Source organism: Lepidothrix coronata, unplaced genomic scaffold, assembly GCF_001604755.1.
Source record: "Lepidothrix coronata isolate B3197 unplaced genomic scaffold, Lepidothrix_coronata-1.0 Scaffold51, whole genome shotgun sequence".
Taxonomy (NCBI): domain Eukaryota; kingdom Metazoa; phylum Chordata; class Aves; order Passeriformes; family Pipridae; genus Lepidothrix; species Lepidothrix coronata.
Genome location: NW_016690231.1, coordinates 4,904,739 through 4,923,403, shown reverse-complemented (window position 1 = coordinate 4,923,403; position 18,665 = coordinate 4,904,739). Strand labels below are relative to the sequence as shown.

Here is an 18,665-nt window from a genome sequence, read left to right as displayed (position 1 = left end):
GCTAAAAATAGCACCAGAGATAAACCAGGTTAATGACACATCAAGAAGATGCATTTGCACACGGAAATAAACAGAATGCATGCGAGATCTGCCCTCCACCTGGCTTTTGGTCGGTTGGTTTTGAGCGGGGGGGAGAGAGAAAAAGACGCTCTGTTTTCTCTTGAAAATTCAAAGCCCACCTGCCAAAGAAATGATAGAAAGCTGTCCTCCTCTCCAAACACCACCCCAAATTCAGCTGAAGCCTGTCTGTTAATTTCACTGCCTGGGAAGAGACCACAGTGTGTTACAAACAAGCAAATATTTTAAGTGTCATTAGCTACATTATCATCAGCATCCTGTCAGCTGCTTACAACTCTACGGTGCAGCACACACTCAGCCGTGCACTAGCGCACAGGAGTAAAATCTACTGCCACCTCAGGAACAGCAGCAGATTTAGAAAAGAGTGGGAGAGAAAAACCAATTTGCAATTCAGCAAAGCTCCTGTGGCAGAGCGGTTTTAAACTCCCTTGGGAAAAGGACCCTCCCCTCGCTCTCACTCTGTTCATCAGGTGCCTCACTGAGCCAGGACTGATGCCTGCAGAAGCTGCCACAGAGCACAGAGGATGGCATCTGCCCAACTTTCCTCTTCATCAGCTCTCCCGTGGATATGCAGGGCCACGGCACAAAAGCACAGACTACTTGAGTCTCCCAGGGAGCACAAGCAAGATTATTCAAGGAACAAAGGTGCTGCAGCCGGCAGCCAGCACAAAGCAGCAACAATGTAAAAAGCCCAAACTCTGACACGGAGGAACATTCCCAGCACCATTCTGAACCAGGCACTCGATTTTTCAGCTCATGGAAAAGGAGCAAATGCCACAGACCTTCCCAGCTGCCCAGACCATGGCAGAAATGCCTGAACTTTTACCAACACTGCCTGAGCATGACTCCAAGCTGAAACCACTGCTGGTGCTGCAAGAACAGCAACGGAACCCTCTGTGAGGGTCTGTTCTCCTGTTGCAAAATTGGCTGTTTTGTCCCTTGCTAAAAGGAGACACGTGACATGTCTGCAAACAGGTCTGTGCAGAAATTTGGGGAGAAAATCTTTCCCTTGGAAGGGAATTTCAGGACTGTGAAAATTACTCCTGAAAAAGGCGTTTGAAACACAATCAAGTTGTGTAAATTACAGCCATTCTTCCCTGATTTCAGACTGCCTGTCCCCTGGCTCCCCACCCCTCCTTGCAGCACCCACACTACCAACAAAGCGGTGTCACCTTAAACAAAACTGTGACATTGGTGAAGACAGTCATTCAGCTACTCAGGTCAAAAATAACAGGAGAGAGAAGCACTGTGATAGGAACATGCTGAGGGGCAGTGAGGTGGCAAACTCCTTCAACCAGCACTACAACCAAAGTCCCAGATCTCAGAAACAGCTTAAAAGAAATCAGCCAGATGCTGTAAAACACGCAGGAGAAATCACCCTCCTTTTACAGCCCCAAACCTATTAAGAGATACAATTCATCTCCACCTTTCTTAGCAGGTTAATGTTGAGCTGTTACCTTTCTTTTTTCCCCTGTCTGCACCAGCCTTAATTTCGGAACACTGGAAGTTGGCCTTGTGACAGGAGGGCAGAACACGAGAAGACCCATTTGTTTCTGTAACTAATTGTTCTGCCTCCTCAACACACACATCAAATTGACTTGGCAAGGCTGCAAGGCAAGGCAAAGCTGCTGCATTTATTTAGCCATTTCTTGTTCTGGTTAAAAGGCTTTGTAAAGGAGATTGCAAGTGGCCAAGGCACCTTTATCAAGTTTTACATCGACTGGAATGAGGGAAGAAAGACTCAGGATAGCAGCATTCCTGGTCGTGGCCTTTACCATGGGTATTTTAGCCTCAGTTACCTAAGAATTAATTGGCAAGATATTCAAGAAGTTCATAAAAGCAAGTGTGAACACTCACTTATTTCTGGCTATAGCCTTCTTACCCTAGGGATCAGACTCTGTAAAACAAAAATAAGTACATGTAGACTGCCTGATCAGAAGGCAGGGGAGTGCCTGCATTAGCCAAACACATTAAGTGCCTCAAGCAGCAACCGGGTAACTCAAGGCTGAGGAGTCGTGCACAGACATGTTCTTCCTGGAACAGCCCCACGCCTGCAGCCACGGGCCTGACTCTGCACCCATCTTCCAACTCAGCCAAAGGTTCAAGGTGTTTCCGCATAAAACAAGGAACTAGAGCAAGGCAAACAATAATACATTGTGTGGAGAGTAAAACCTCCTGCTGAGAAGAAATCCAGACATTTAAAAAGCACAACCGAACAAAATGCAAAAAAAAAAAAATAAAAAAAATAAGACACAGATGGAGCTTAAAGCTCTTGTGTCTTGCAACAGACTAAAGCTCACACCGCCTTTGTCACGGGAAGGAGCAACCAGGGTGCTTGTGTCTGCCTCTGCAGCACAAGTCCTCCATCTCTGGGCAAAGTAAATTCCTCATTTCTGAGCTTTCTCTGCTGTTGGCAGAGAAGGACATTCACAGAAGTGCTCTGGATTTCATAAGCACCAGTGTTTAAGGACATTCACAGAAGTGCTCTGGATTTCATAAGCACCAGTCTCAGTGGAGAAGATGCAAACCTTAGCTCTCCACAGTGAGAGAGTTAGAACGAAAACACAACCCTTAAGGTACATGCTGACATCTCTCTTTATTTCTGTTTCATAATGCTGGAGAAAACCCAAAACCCTGCAGTGTTTCTCACTCCGACACCACACAGCCCTCAGGAACGCTGCTGGCAGCTGGCTGGGTTCTGGACCAAAACCGCAGCAGCTCTTTACGTGCATCTCTAATCATGGCATCTCAAGACACGTAGACATCAAAAATAAAAAAAAAAACCAAAAAACCCAACAAATTTTTAGCAGCAACCCTGTCGAGATATGAAAGTAAAGGAAAGACTAAAACTTACGAATGAAGGGAAAAAAAAAAGAGAGGAAGAAGAAAAAAGGGCTGGCTGACAACTCCTATACATGCTGTCAGCAGGATCATTTGCTCCAAAAATAAGGATGTCCAACTCATCTAAACCGATGACATGACAACCGCTTCACAGTCCCAACCCCGGAGTTGCACAAAAACCTCTGAACACCCATTGCCTTGCAGCTCAGTAAAAAACAAGCACTTGTACTCACTCAGAGCAAGCAGACATCATGTGCCGCTCCCCAGAAAGTTTCAGCTCTTCACATCCACTCAAGCATCCACTTGGGCTGCAGAGAAGCCCTTTCACCCCTCCACCCTCTGCCAGTCACGCTCAGCAGATCCCGCAGGCCTGCAGCAGAGCTGGCTGCCCAGGTGCCTGTGCCACATCATGCAAAAATATTTTAACTGTAGCCAAACTACTCCGCAGAGCAAGCGCAGAAAGGGAGTGCTACCTTCTCCTGGTGCCCCCCCAGCCAGCAGCAACCAACCTCCTACAGAGCCTGGATATGCTCAGACTGCCTCATCAGCACCTCCCAAGTGAGTGACATTTAAGACTAGAAAGCCTTAAATAAGAATACCAAAAAGTTTTTCCACTGCCAGTTCAGAGAGTTTTCCCAAAACACACAGATTCCTGTAATGCAGACTTTCCTGCATTTTATTTCTTTGACAGTTTTTAATCACCTCTGGTCTAGCATTTGGAAATTATTATTCACACACACAACAGGAACAAGGCTGCAGGGAAACATGAATTTCACTAGCCTGCCTGGTTTTGTCTGTGGACACCACCTCACATATTACCAAATCAAAACAAGCCGGCCAACTTGAGCGTGAGGGGGAAATGAAAGGGCAGCCCGGTGACCTAGAAATGAAGCTGACACTCTGGCATGAGCTTGAAACTCTGCAGCAAAGGGAAAAAAAAAAAGCTGTAACTGCTTTCAAGATGGAACTTGAAAAGTTTATTAATGAAATTATATGACATGGTACCCACAGAAAAACAAGGACGTCTTTCCAACAGGAAAGAGTCATCCCCTTTGCCAAACAAAAGAAACTCTAGTGCAAGAGAAGAGGGGACACAGTTATTCAAGGTCCAGATGCAGGAAAAGTACCCCCAGCAAACGAGAAATTACCGAACACAGAGCTCTGATACCAAACACCACTAGCTCTGCTACACACCCAAGATTTACATACCACAAATCACAGGATGGTAACGGCATGGGCTTGAGGAGTCAGTACACAAAGCTTTAGGGCTTCAAGCAGTGGATCAGGAATGCTGCAGTCACACACCTCAGCACTGATCCAATGCAAACTCACCCTGCCAGGTGTAATTCATTCAAAGAGGGTGTTAACGAGTTCCCTTTGTTCAAGCAAGTTTCAGGCTTGATCGGGTAATGTCCATATCACCAGCATAAAACCGACATAGGATCCGCATCGCCCTCCAGCAAGGCTGACAGGAGAGGCGTCACAAGCCAATTTCCAGCCCGGATTGTGCGTGCACCATCAGGTAATCCAGTGAAAACCACTGGGGACTCACAGCCTTCCAAAACCAGCTCCTTGCAACATCAGACCAGGGAGATCACGAGGCCTCAGCAGTAAACACTTAAGGCAGAGCGCTTCTGCTACAAGAGCCAGGTGCTGCCACTGATAAACCACGTGCTCTGCAGCGCCGCAGGTACGTGTTCGAGAAGTTTGCAGAGGCCGAAGACTGAGCTATTTATGAAGTGATCAAGTATCATGCAGCTGAGATCTGGCCCTATAAAAATTTAGCTGCTGGAGTAATTTTATAAGGTTTTAAACTATTTTCAGAAGAAAGCCAACTTTCCATTGTTTGCCACAGCTTGTTAGAAGCCCACACATCCCGCAGCGTAGAGGAAAGACTCCCTCCGCCCTCTCCAGACAGCGCTGCACGGCTGGAGGCACAGACAGATTTTCAGAAAGCTTGACTTTGCCTGCCATCCTACTCACCAATTCAACTCTCCCACCACATCTCACTGACACCCAGGCACAAGGTTCAGTCCTTCACTGTGCTGTGTTGCTTTAATCAGGGCCCAGCTCTTTACACAACCACCTAAGCCTCCAGACCTTGCAATTAAACACTCCCTGAGGAGGATGAAACCTGCCCACCTGGGAGACAGCAAGTCCTCAGGGACTGATCACAGACGATGGGATGATCTGCACCAGGAACCTTCCCAAATCCTGTCATCCTCCACCCACGGGCTGACACATTTCTTTCCTTCTGCGTTCTTCAACACAGAGACAAGGAAGAGCGCATTACAAACTACTCTCTTGCCCCAACACGCACATGACAAACCCAAACTGTGCTGCTTAGGAAGCTGTTGAGCAGCATTCAGGTACCAGCAAAAGAGTACCAGCCCAGAGCCTGCAGAAAACAAGGTTTAGAGGACTTAGAAATCCCCAAAACTACATGACAGATGGCCACACCACTGGAGTGTTTTTTCAGTTCCCTGAGCGGACAGGGAGAAGCACACCCAGCCAGGAAGGGTTAACTTCCCACAGATTTGGGCCAAAACTGCATTTCTGGGCAACGCCACTCTGTCCAGTGTTACACCAGGGAAACAATGCTAAATAAAGATTACGCCAAGTGGTATTATGTAAATAATTCTCTTCCACAATGAAAGGATAAACCCAGACTGCTTGGTTAGTTATTAACCCACAGAGAGGAAATCCTGCCGGCTCTGCCTCCCTCCCTCAACACATGCACCACCCACCCGGAGAGCCACAGCCAGGGCTGCAGCCACCAGAGACAATACCCACACCGTCCCCGGCCTCCCCGCACGCTGGCACTCTCCTGCGGACCACTTCCCACAGGAGGAAACCATTTGGGCCCCACCACATTGCCTCCTCCCAGGGCAGCCCCGCTCCTGCCTTCACCACCGCTGCCAAGGCTGGACTTGGCCCCCTTCCTCTTTCTCATCCTCCCCCCACCACCGGTCCAGGACACGAAGGGCTCCCTTCCCTTTGATGGGAACACGCTCCTCAACACATCCCTCCTCTCGAAGCCCTTCCCTTCCCCTTGTGGGCTGAATCCACTGGAGTCTGCCTTTGCCTGCACATCTTCTGCCCAGAATAACTTACTCGACCTTTCTGCCTCCATCTCTCCCTGCAACCTTCCTCCCACCTTGGCCTCACGTCTGAATGCTTTATGTTTGTCGTACGATTTTAAATCTGTCAGCAATTCATCCATCTGCCGCCTCCTGGGTTTTTAATGCCGCAAACCGTTCTGGGTTACAGCCTTGCCTAAACCTCTCAGTGGAAAATTAAGCTGTACCTCATTCAGAAACCAAACTGGCTTTGAGATCACTTCTTTCCAAGGTGCTGGGCTGTTTCAAAGACAGGCTTCTCCCCTACAGCTAGCAGAAAAGCCATGATGCTATCCGGTCTAAAATAAACATTATGGGAGCAGTGATAAGGGGAAATATTTCAGCTGACTAAGAGCAATGTGGGTTCAAATCCAAGCGTAAGCTGATATTGCTTGTAATTTGTTCCTGAGCCAAAAACACAGACTGGGAGTGAAAAAATGGAAGGCATTAAACAACAAGCAGCGTACTCAGCGACTCTGGAAAACTTGAGCATTTCCATTTATGTTATTATTTTTTTAAATAACCTTCAGTTTCACGGATCATAAAGTTAATTTGGAGTTAACTTCCCTTCTCTGTAACTAGACAGAGCTGCTATCCTTTACATTCGTTAATGTTTGCTCAGTGCTCCGCAGCTATAAAGAGAGCACTAACCATTATCAGCATCCTCTGTGCACCCAGCAGGCACATAATCACACCAATTGCTTTGCTCTGCCTGTCCAACCCCCGCCCCATGCCCCAGATCTCCTCCAGCCCTGGCACTGTGGTAGCAATCACAGCCATGGCCATCTAGCTCCACCTTTACCGCTTTTTCTCCAGCGCCAGCACTGGTCACCTCTCCCCTGCAGGCAGGGCTCCTCTCTGGACCTCTCCAAGTAGATTAGTGGCCGAGCACGCACTGCTGGCAGCACTGTCTGCAGCAATCGGGGCCTCTTCTCGCCTGCCCAACCTCAGCCACAACACATCTCTTGGCTTCCCACCATGAAGACGGCAGGGGTGCTGCTACTGTGTGAGCACTGTCTGCTCACCAGAAATGTCCCCTTCTGGAGCACCCTCCTCGCCTTCAGTAATGAACGTCCCACACCCCGAGAGAGGCAGGTTGGCAGGAACGGAGAACTGGTGGCCTCGAGAAGGGAAGTGACAAGTAGGGTGGGCAGCAGGACGGGGGGTACAACCCAGATTTCTCAATTCCCAGTACAGTCCCGCTGACGCCTCGTTCTCAGGTCAGGATTCACTTCCCAAAACTGACAAATCACTCATTTCCTTCTGCTCTTCTGTCCTCCTTCCCTTCCTACCAGATCCCTCCCTCACTCTGACCAAGCTTTTACGGGCACTTTCATGCCCTCTGTTCTGGAGCTCTAGCTCCCCTCATCAGCCCTTTTTTAGGAAGCATCTCTGCTCTAGCCATGCTCATTAAACGATATGCATTTTCATTTTCTACTGCAACACAAAGATCTATCCTTGACATTACAGGGCAACTTGGAGACCCCGACACCTGTGTGCCAGCACAAGCCCAGCCATAAATAGCAATCCTTCACCACTTTCCTATGTCGATACACAGCAGGGGCCCTTCAAAGCTGCGCAGGAGCTTGTGCCACAGCAGCCTAGATGAAAATCCATGACCTCATGATGCCCAAATCCTTAAGCAGCTGCAAAAGCCTCAGTCACTAATCAGAGAGGCAACCGGGTGCTGCTATACCTCATTTCCAGCTCCATTAGAGCTGACCCTGCTCTCTGCTGAAATCTCTCAGTGAAGACTAAAGCAAGCCACCGTTCGCACAAACGCAGCTGCACAAAGATAACAGTTCTCTTACGAACACATTGCCCTGGATTTCCATCTCGTGTACCCCTGCATCTAGCCTGTGGTCTGCATTTGGGGGATCACGGCTCACAGGCACAAAACCCAGGGGGGAACCAGCACTTTGCCACTGGGAGCGACAAGCCCTCGCACTGAACAGGCAAAGCACTCATGGGCAAAGAGACTCCTCTTCACCAGCTCTCCAGCAGACTTGCTCTGACACATTGAACTTCATGTAACCTCCCTAGTCTCAATTTTCTGACTTGTCAAGTGATCTGGTCAGAATGAGACATCGGGCTAGGGATGGGTAGTACTGCACCCCAAATACAGGCCCTCTCAAACCCATGCTCCTTCGCAACTGCTCAAAACCCACCTCTGGAAATTTAATCCTCCTTTGTACCTACTCATCTAGAAACTGGTGAGATCGTAACTTTCCTCCTCCCCACAGGGCCATGATGATGATGGTATCTCAGACACATAAATTATGGCTGGCTTCAAGCAGGTTCCTCCCAGGACAACCTGACCGCAAACAGGACAGTATTTCAGCAGAGGTCACTAAAAACCTGAACCAGCAGTGGGAAGAACACCAGGAGACATCAAGGGGACAAATAATTCACAGCCATGTCACGAAGGTATCTCCTATGACCCAATTCCAGACAGCAAAGTCCAGAGCTGCCGTGGAGATGAGAGGGGCAGCTCTCCACATGTGCAGCTATCAGCACAGCTGCATGCACGCCGTCACTGCCAATCATAACAAAACTGCCTTTACCAGACTGGATCTCCTAATTACAAGACATGAACACAGCCTGAACCAAACCCTCTTTGGATTTAGCACAGGATGGCTCCAGGGACTGGTACAACCTCCACTGGAGGCAGCTTGGTTCAAATCCAACCACAGCCATTAGCAAGTGAAAGGTATTGCCAAGGAGCAGCTGTTTGGTGGCTTGCCTGAAACAAGTTTACAGTTTCAGTGCAGATCCTGTCGCAAAAAAATGCCAGTCACCTCCCTGGAGCTCAAAGGTGTGAAGGCAGAAGCATCCACCCACTTCTCCAGTGCTAGAGATGCTGGTGTGGGAGGCGTTCCCATACGGGCCCAGTACCAGCTCTGCAGAGCCGGCCCTGACCTCCGCAGGGGTTTCAGAACCGGGTATGTTTTGCAACTTGGCAGAAACAACAGCTAAATAACAGAAACCACCACCCACATGAAGCCAGAAGAACAACGTACCAGTGTTTTCCTGCCCCAGACGTGTGCGTGCCCCATCTCCTCTCTTGCACCAAAAATAGCTTCTACTTTTTCCCTTTTGGCAACAACAAACCGAGGTTTGAGTGCATTTGCTTTCAATAAACTAAACACGTTTTGCAAGAGCGTCTCTCAAGCTTACTCAACTGAAGTTATAAAATATTCGTCACACACAAAACTTCCCTCCCATGGCATCTTGGGACTCAGCCCCAACACACTCTGCAAGCCTGGCTGTGTTTCCCACCCAAGGCATGGCTCCTACGCAGAGCTGGCCGACCCAGGCACATGGGCGGCTTGAGCTAAATCCCAAAGTCACCCAGCGAGTCAGCAGCAAAACTCAGAGAATTAAGTACAATTTCATTAAAGCCATCCAGGAATACATGGCTTCACTAAAACCCTCCAGGAGTTTTGCCACCACTTCCAGAAGAGATGGAAATGCTCACTCAGTTGTCCCAACTCACATTGTTTCTCCCTTTATGAACTAGTAGTAGCACCAAACCTTTATCTGTAAGGCACATGGCAAACTTAACCTTAACCTTGCTGATAAAAACCCTGCGCTAAATGGTAGATAGAAATTGAAAAACTCTCACTCCATTCAGCCAAGGCATACCAGTGGAACAACACATCCACCAAAGCCAGATTAAAAATACCAGATTCAGCAAAACCCTTACATTTCCAGAGCACCAACCTTTGCTTCATGGGAATACTGAGAGGTCGCCAAAAGAGTTCAAACCATAAATGCCTGTGAACCGAACGGGTTAGGAAACACCCACTGCACAGATCACCTCCAGCAGCACTGTCCTCTCCAGCACATTCTTGAGCTGACCCAAAACACAAAGTTCAGGGAGCAGACACAGCCTCCAGCGCAGGCAGCAGTGCCTGCAGGCATTCCGGGCTTCCACAGGGTTCAAAGCGCTGGAAGGAGGGATGGGTTTGTTGGGTCAACACGGCCTCATGCCCCAGGCAGCCCCAGCCCGAGTCCTGCAGGTTTTGCTGCTTCAGTGGCGTTGGCAGCAGCCCACATGGCAGGCAGCTGCCTGCACCCACTGCAGCCTGCTCTTTGTGCATTGTCAGGGCAAGGGAGCAGGAGGAAGGGCCGAGGGAGAACAGGGAACAGGAAATTATAAGAATCGTCAGGAAAAAAAGCAATCACTCCAGAGACTGCAGCTGGGGTTCAGAGAAACGTGCACTTGTTGCCTGCAGACACCGGCCCGGTTACCCCCCTGTAAATATTCACACGCTCAACGCCACATGGCTGGAGGAGTGAGTCGGGGGGGCTCCGGTCGTGCCCAGCACCCAGCCGTGCCCCCAGCACCCACTGACACGGCCCCGGGGCGCAGGGCTGGTCCCCCACCCGCGCCCGGTGACCCCTCGGATGCTCATTCATTGCCCCGGGCTGTCGATCAGCGAAACCCACCGGCTCCGAGCGTGCGGGGGGACAACAGCCGGAAAACACAGGATTGAAAGAAGAGGAGGAAAAAACAAGAGGGAGGGGGTAAAAAAAGGCCCTTGGGTGCCCCCACCCCGCAGACGGGTGTCCCCGCCAGTTTGCGAAGTGCGGGGCTCCCCCCGTGCTCCCAAACCCCGCCGCTCCCCGGGAGGCGCGTTCCCTCGAGGGCAAAAACCAGCAAAACCAACCAACCAAAAAAAAAAAAAAGAAAAAAGAAAAAAAAAGAAAGTTTCTCCCCAGCGAGCAGCTCCCGCGGCACATTTTCATTTTTACGTAACGCGGCCGCCTTTCCCCGACCTGCGGGGAGCGGAGCGGGGCGGCCCCCCCGGCCCGGCCCCCGCCCGGCCCGCCCGCACCCCGGCACCGGGGGGGTCCCCCGGGGTTCCCCCCTCCCTCCTTACCTAATCCCGCCGGCAGCTGCCGCCCCCCATCGCCGCCGCCGCTCCCGCTTCAGCGGCCGGCGGGGCAGCGCCGGGCGCGGGGACGCGGCCCCGCCATCTGCGCCGTGTTTATAAATCCAGAGCCATGGGGCTGCGAGCCGCGCCGTCCGCCCGTCCGTCCGTCCCTCCGTGGGGCCGGGCCGCCCCTCGCCGCAGCGCCGGCCCCGCAGCGCTCAGCCCAGCCCAGCCGCGCCCAGCCCAGCCCTGCCCGGCCCTGCCCGCCCCGGCGCGGCGGGAGGCGGCGGTCGGTCGGTCGGTCGGTCGGTCCGTCGGTCGGTCCCTCAGGCCGCCCCACAGCCGCCCCGGCGGCCGGGCGGGGCGGGGCGGGGCGGGGCCGCGCCGCCCGCGCGCATTAAAGGGGCCGCGCAGCGCCCGCAGCGCCCGGCGGGTCCCGGCGGAGCCGCGGCGGTCCCGGCTATCGGGACCACCGGCTGCACGCCTGTCAGTGACTGTGTGTCTATCACCGGCTGCATCCCCTGCACCTCTGCCACCGGCTGTACCCCTATCACTGGCTGTACCCCTGTCACCGGTTGTACCTCTGTCACCGACTGCATCTCTGTCGCTGGTTTAATCCCGAGTCCCTGTCACCGGCTGCACCCTTGTCATCAACTGTACCCCTGTCACCAGCTGCACTGGTGCCACCAGCTATACCCCCGTCACTGGCTGCATCCTTGCCACCGGCTGCACTCGTGCCACTGGTTTATCAGTGCCACTGGCACGGGTGCCACCAGTTATCTCAGTGCCTCTGGCTGCACCGGTGCCACCTGCCATGCTGGTGTTCCCAGCTTTACTGGTGCCACCGGCTGCGTAAGTGCCCTTGAGTGTCATCAATAATGTTTTCTGGTGAAAATGAGGGATTCTCACCCGTGATGTGAGCTGGCCCAGCAATCCTCTCATCCCAGTGCTATTTCAGATACGAGCACTTCATTGGAGGGAGTCAGTTGCCACTTGACTCCCTGAATGCTGCCAAGGGGCAAAGTTTCAGCCTGGGGAAGTTGGTATTCAGAGCATCCCACAGTGCCATAGCAAGGAAACCTCAGTTTTCTCACAAAAGAAAGTGGGAATCTCCAGGAGAAGACTCCATGGTGCCCTGTATTAGTGTCTGTGCTGTGATCCTGGATGCATCAAAAACCTTGCCAGAGTGGCATCTTTTCAGGGAAATCTGAACAGTTTAACAGGCAAATGCCCACAGCAACTGGCACTGAGGCAGCCCAGGTCACTGCTACACCATTCCCACCTTCCAGTTTCACACCGCAGTTTCTGATTTTAACTAAAAACCTACTTTTTCTTCCTCTCCCTCCTCACAGGGGTATAAGGAAGGTCGTGCCCCCTCAGCCACCACCATTCCTGCTCCAGTGTTGGGTGCTCCCTGCCCAGGAGAAACCACCCCCTTCTCCCTGCCACATGACCACAAAGGATGGAAAAGCATCTTGCAAACTTCCACTTTTCCCTCCCTGTTCCAGCAGCTGGAAAAACCTCCATGTCTCCCTCCCCACTCCAGCAGACCACGTAGGCAGAGCTGAGCAGGCACGGGTTCCCTCCTGCTCTGACTCCCACAGTTCACTTCTTTTTTCCCACATCTCCATGAGCGGTGTTTCCCTGGGAGCGGGAGAGCAGGATAGCGGGCAGCTCACGGCATTCCTTGCCCCAATACGGCTGCGCCGCTGCAGGGCAGAGGGACTTTCCCAGGCCTGGACTCGGTCTCCTTAAGTCACCCGACTTGCTATGTAAGCACAGGCGCACGGCTCAGTGTGAGCATAAACAACAGGAGCACCAGGCAAATTGCCTCAAATGAGCCTGATGCGCCAGGAAAAGCAGGAAAAGTTGCCCTCTGGTGCCTGGGGCAGCTGGGTGTCCACCAGCTTCGGGCAGCACCTTCTTCGTGGTTCAACACTTTGGTCGTAAGACTTTATCCACAGGCTGAGTGTCTTCTGAAGCAAAGGAGCAGATCAGATCTTCACGTTTATCTTGGAAGATAAAGGACTGAATTTATCCCTGTTGTATTGCGGGGTTTCTCTGCTCCAGCCATTTAGCATTTCTTGAGCTTTTTTCTTTTTTCTTTTTTTTGGGTATCTGTAATGTTTCACTTAATGAATAGAAAGCAAGTCCTGTACCATGGCAAAAAGACTCAGGACATTAATTTTACAGGAGCCAGGCTTTTAGGTTCCAGTGACCTTAGAACAACATTAGAATCAAATGTATTTGAGTAAACCCCGTAGGGTTGAACACACTTTCCAGCAATGCTGAATATCCTGCCAGAGAACAGATGGATTTTTTACCTGCTCCTGTGGTCCAGAAGGCCGTGGTCCCAAAGGGGATCACTGGGCTGGTATTTGCAGTGGCAATATGAGCTTTTCACAGTAGCATTGCTCTTATAACAATGGGGTTGATTTCCTTGTGCATTTCGCCGTCCTGTGTCAGCCTGGCCATTGGTAATTGGGATCAGCAGCTACTGATCCCCGTGATGTTTATAAAACCATTATGGAAACCCACTACACCTAGTAATCTCAAAATAATACCAAAATTACCCAATACCAAAATAATACCCAAAATAATGCTTGGCCCAATGCTGTGGGGCTAAGTGACTATAAGTGTGAGTCGAGACCAAGTAGTGAACCCCTTTGGCCGAATCACATCTTCATCATCTTCATCATCTTCATCTTAACAACTGCCTAATGAGGGATGTGTGACTATCCTTAATTCAAGAGGCTAGATGTGTTTGTATGGAGTTGCTGATCCCAGGAAAGCATATCCCTTCCCTGTCTCAAAGCAAGAACACTGATCTTGGCTTTAAAATATTGGCCTTGCCAACATGAGGCAGCAGTGCTGTGCTCTTTGCAACAGGGTTCTGGCTTTTGGAGCCTCGAGGCTCCCTGCGATCATGGAAGCTGGAAGCTTCTTGTGCTGGTGAAATCACAGATGAGGTTGTGGCAGAATCCCAGGGCTCTGGGGGCTGTGGCTTCATGAAAGCAAAGCCTACGGCGAGCCTGCTGTGAGCATCCCGGAGCAGTGGGAGAGCTGGCGTGGGTGCTGCGCTGCAGCCGGACACGTACACGCACATTAAACACAGGAGACAGAGCCTGGCTGTCGCTGTAATCACAGTATATCTGTGCTGCGAGGCTGCAGATAGCTTACACAGATTTTCCGTAGCATTTCACTTGGAAGTTGCTGTTGATAGCTATTCCATCAGATAAAATGGTAATTCGAGCGCGTCCAGCAGCAAAGATGGGGATTTCAGCTCTCAGTGGAAAACTGGAGTCCTGCCTCGGATTTTTAAGATGTTCTACATTAAACTTTCCCCATGCCCGGCACAAATGCAAGAAATTGGGGTATTTTCTTGCTTGGGTTGACCTGAACTACTCCAGGAAAAGAAGCGAGATGCAAAACAGGAGCCACCCTCCCTTTGAAACCGCCCTCTCATGGAAAGCTTTAGGGGAAAGTAATTACATCTAAAGCAAGCTGCAGCCTTTAGCCTCAGTCAGCCTGCAACTGACTTTATCAGAGCATCAGCCCACTAGGACCAGTGTGGGTGAAAACCATGGCAGGGGTTAACCCTCCACAGTCACATGGGACCCACAGTACTGGCACAGGAACAAGGGGTCTTGGACCTCCTGGTCTAAGGGAGGGAATGGGGAGGTGGGGTATATGGCAAGGTGTGGAGCAGCAGGAAGTTTGCACCCCTGCCCTGCATGATGCAGTGCAGCTCCTTCCAAAGTACTTTCCCACAGCCCCAGTGACCTGCCTTTACTTGCTCCGAGGGCATGAGAGGAATTTGGTGGGACTCAGGTGGTATGAAGGGATGCAGTTCACCTTGGGGAAGTGGATCCATATCAGGAAAAAAACCCCAACAAACTACAGATCTCTGCATGTCTCCCTGGAGAAGGAGGAAAGGCAAAGACTGGGGAGCTGGCTGGCAATGCAAGGTCTTGCACCAGCTCCCCCCAGCCAGGCTCCATCTGCAGGAGGTGACTGCTCCTGCCTTTTTCCATGCTTGCTTTCAGGCTGGCAAAAATTTACAGAAAAAAATTTCTGTGAATATTCCAAAATTGGTGGCACTCGGCTACATGCTGAGAGGGGTAAAACTGAAATCATCCTGGATGGTAGCTGTAGGTTGGGAAATAATCCAAGCAGATCAGGTCACCTTCATCCCCAAGGTGCAACAGTGATCCCACCCCGTGCATCAGCCCCACCATGGGAAAGGGACCCCCTCAGCACCCCGAAATGCTGCAAAGGGGTTGTGCTTTCCCAGGCAGACCTGACCCTGGCCACAAGGCTTGGCCTCTCCTCTTTCTCTGGCCATTTCCTTGGCTCCTTCTCTCAAATGGCTGAGCTGAGCACTCCTGAGCAGCTGCCCCATTCCCTCCCATGGTGGGTTTGGGTTAGGTTTGCACACCCTGTGCCAGGGCCTGGCAGTGGGTCACACTCCATCTGCCACCCCAAACGCCCATCACCAGCAGACCGGCACACTCACATAGGCTCATCGCAAGTTGTCCTGAGGCTGCCTGAGGTTTTAACATGTGAGGGGGCAGACAGGACCCCAAAAGGGTCATGTCTCTCCTGAAGAGATCAGCTTTTAAATGCAGATAAATGCAGATTGGTTTTAAATCCAGCTGAAAGCAGCAAATGCATTCTCCCCGCTCACGGGTGCAGGGTGATCCTGGGGCTGAACTGCTGTGGTGCAGTGAGGCACAAGGTGTGAATTTTTAGCCAGTGGACAAAGCTATCGTTGTCAAAGCCAGCGATGGGGATGCTGACAGGCAGGACACAGGCTCAGCAACCAGTCCCACGTGCATTTTTACCTCCCAAATACACGCCTCTGGCAGATGGTTGCTGCCTCCCATGGTGCTGGGGCAGCTCACAGGATTACTAACTAGTCTTTACCTCAGAAATAAATGGCCACAGCTTTATTAAATCAATATTAATTCATAATCTTTAACAGACAATTATAGTTATCTCACACACAAAACTACCCACCTCTTCAAATCTCTGATCTGACAGGGTTATAATTAGCTTATTACTGGCCATACATCTGCTAATAACTTTTCCCTTAGCCCTGTGAAGTGAATTAAGGAGCGCTAATAAACCATGGCTGTTAATCCATTTATATGTCTTATGCTTTTGTCTAGGCACCAAATTTAAGGATACATAAAAAGGGGTTTTCTCCTTCCTTTCCTCCAAGGTCTGAATACCTCGCAGCCCCCAGATGCTGGGTGTGGACAAGATGATCCTCTCCATGTCCTGGCTCACTGGGACAGGATGCAAGAGGAAACTCGGGAAAGCACTTTACAAGCTGAAAAACCTCAGAATATTTGTAAGCAGGAATATTTTCCCCAATGCCTTCTTATTCTCATCCCCACGAGGCAGAGGGTACTTGGGAAGGTCCACTGGCAAGGCTGTGAACCCCAAAAAAACCACATGGGAGGGCATAACAGACAGGCAGGCAGAGAAGAGGGGCTGACTTTCGGCAGCACTCCCAGCTCTGCCTGCTCTCACTCCACACCACAGAGCTGTTCCAGGGACGGTCATTAGCAATAATGAAAGTGAGATCAGACGCGGTTGGGGGTGGAGGGAAACGTTGATCTCAAACGATGGCCAGTAATAAAGGACAGCAGAGAGGCACTGTGTGATGTGACGAGATAAAAGCAGATGGCTGGCTGCTGCTTCTAATTATAGGACCCTGCTAACGAAGAGGGCGCTGATTAGACTGACATTGTTGTAGGACATGAATTTGTTGAAGGATCCGGTGCTGGGGTTTGGGGTTCAGGGGTGCTGTGATGGGGATCCCCACTGCCTGGCAGGAACTGCCCCAAAACCTGCTTCTGCCCTGTCTCTGCCTCACCAGCTGCACCCCCAAGTGAGGTTTGCTCCCACCATGGGAACAGCTGGGTGAGAGACTGGGGAGATGTCAAGGAAGAGCCAGCAATGATGTCCCTGTGTGTTGGGTGGTGACGAGTGGGAAAGCCCTGACGTCCACCACCAACCCAAGAGGCTCCGAGTTCCAAGCCCCTGAAGACGAAAGGAAGTTTCTTTTGAGTAAGAAATGTGGTTGAGTCTCATGGGGGAATAATTTATGATGCTTACTGAAATGAGACAGAAAAAAACACATTCAGTTCTGCTTTCATCATATTTTTGGCTATGAGTAAAACAGTAGAAAATGATCAGGGCTTCCCACAGCAAAGCCAAATGCCTCAGACTGAAACTGGTAGCCAGGCCACTTCTAACCAGTGAGTTGATCTTATGCATATTTTTGGTCATATTGGCACTTTTCCTCCTCCATAGAGGAGATCTGAAGTGTATTTGTAATGACAGCTCTGTCTCTTTCTCGGCTGAGCTCAGCTTGGGATGCGGGAGCCTTCCCCAATGGCAGAGAGGAGGACACTCAGCCTCACCAGCCTGCCTGGTTTGGTGGCAATGCCCAGACACACATCTGCATGGGACAGCTCCTTCCTGAGGGGCTCGGGTGCACCTGCACCAGCATTCCACCCCACAGCATCACTGCACCTTTCCCCCTTTTCCCATGGTGGCTTTTTGGGACCTGCGGTGGCCCTGGAGCAATAACACCCATGGGAGGGGATAACTTGTTGGCACAGGGTCCTGAAGGAGGATTCCCCATGCTTACAGCCTCTGGCCCTGCAAGGATAGCGGGGTTTGGTTTTCTTCCCCAAAGAGCTGAGCTGATCCAGAGCCCCTTCTCACCCCTCCAATGCCACATTTGCAAAACTGCTTGCTTTCTTTGGATGTGCTGCTCTGTGCAGGAATTGGGAAATTTTGTTTGTGGAGGTTTTTTCATTTTAAGACATCTGGTATTTTTTTGGGACTGGGAAAAACATATTTCTCTCTTCTGTAGTCACTTAAACTCCAGCAAGAGCCCTGCATTGGGATGAAAAAGCACCTTTTAGCAAATGACATAGAATATGCAGCCTAAGGAGGAGCCAGAAAAAATGAGGCAGAAATTCTGCAAGACAGGAGATGGACAGAGCAGCTGGCAAGCAGCTGGCTGAAGTTTGGAAAAATCCTGAAAAAAAAAATTAAACTCAGCAAAGCCAAACCAAAGCTTGAGAGTCAGTCTCTAAAAGAAATCCAAACATCTTTCAGGCAATGGCTTTTTCTGGGTGAAGCCCACAGGAATGACCCACATGACCCTGAATTGGTATTTTCAGTGTGGCTGGAAAGGCACAGAAGAGGCACACGGAGCAGTGGGTGAGGTGATGCGGGACGAGACCAGGCACTCGGGTGCCCAAGAGGTGGTTACTCCTGGTCAGGAGAGTTGTGCTTGCTTAAATTAGAGCAGATTTTCAGGAGGATCCTGTAGCTGAGCTATGGGCATCTTCCCATGGACAAGGAGCCCAGCAACTGCCTGTGAATTCCCTGCAGGATGACTGCAGGAATTTCAAGCCCCGCTTAAAGAGATGAAGCAGTTGCCAGGGCACCCAACCTTTTGACATCTTAATGAGCCAAGAGTTCAAAAGGATTTTTTTTTTTTTATTTTCCCTCCCTTCTCAGAGAATTCAACTTTTCATTTCCCTCCTCCCAAGTACAAGACAGCCAAACAGGGGATGACAAATGAGCGTCTCGCTCCACCTGAGGAGTTCAAGCTGCAATCATCCAGCTCCTTGTAGCTCCAAAGAGCTGGGAAGTGCCAGCACACAGGAGAGGAGATGTAATTAGGTGGGATTCAAGAACAGCTCATCAGCTATATTTA

General features: G+C 50.8%; 1 protein-coding gene across 1 annotated transcript in view; it reads right to left on the bottom strand.

Annotated features, from left to right (window-relative positions):
* The window catches only part of NCOR2 (nuclear receptor corepressor 2), a 238,780-nt gene extending 227,831 nt beyond the window's left edge, over positions 1-10,949 (bottom strand). Inside the window, exon 1 of the mRNA XM_017815531.1 lies at positions 10,925-10,949. The gene's annotated coding sequence lies outside the window, so the exon portion shown is untranslated. The remainder of the gene's footprint in view (positions 1-10,924) is intronic.
* Positions 10,950-18,665: the final 7,716 nt, after the last annotated feature.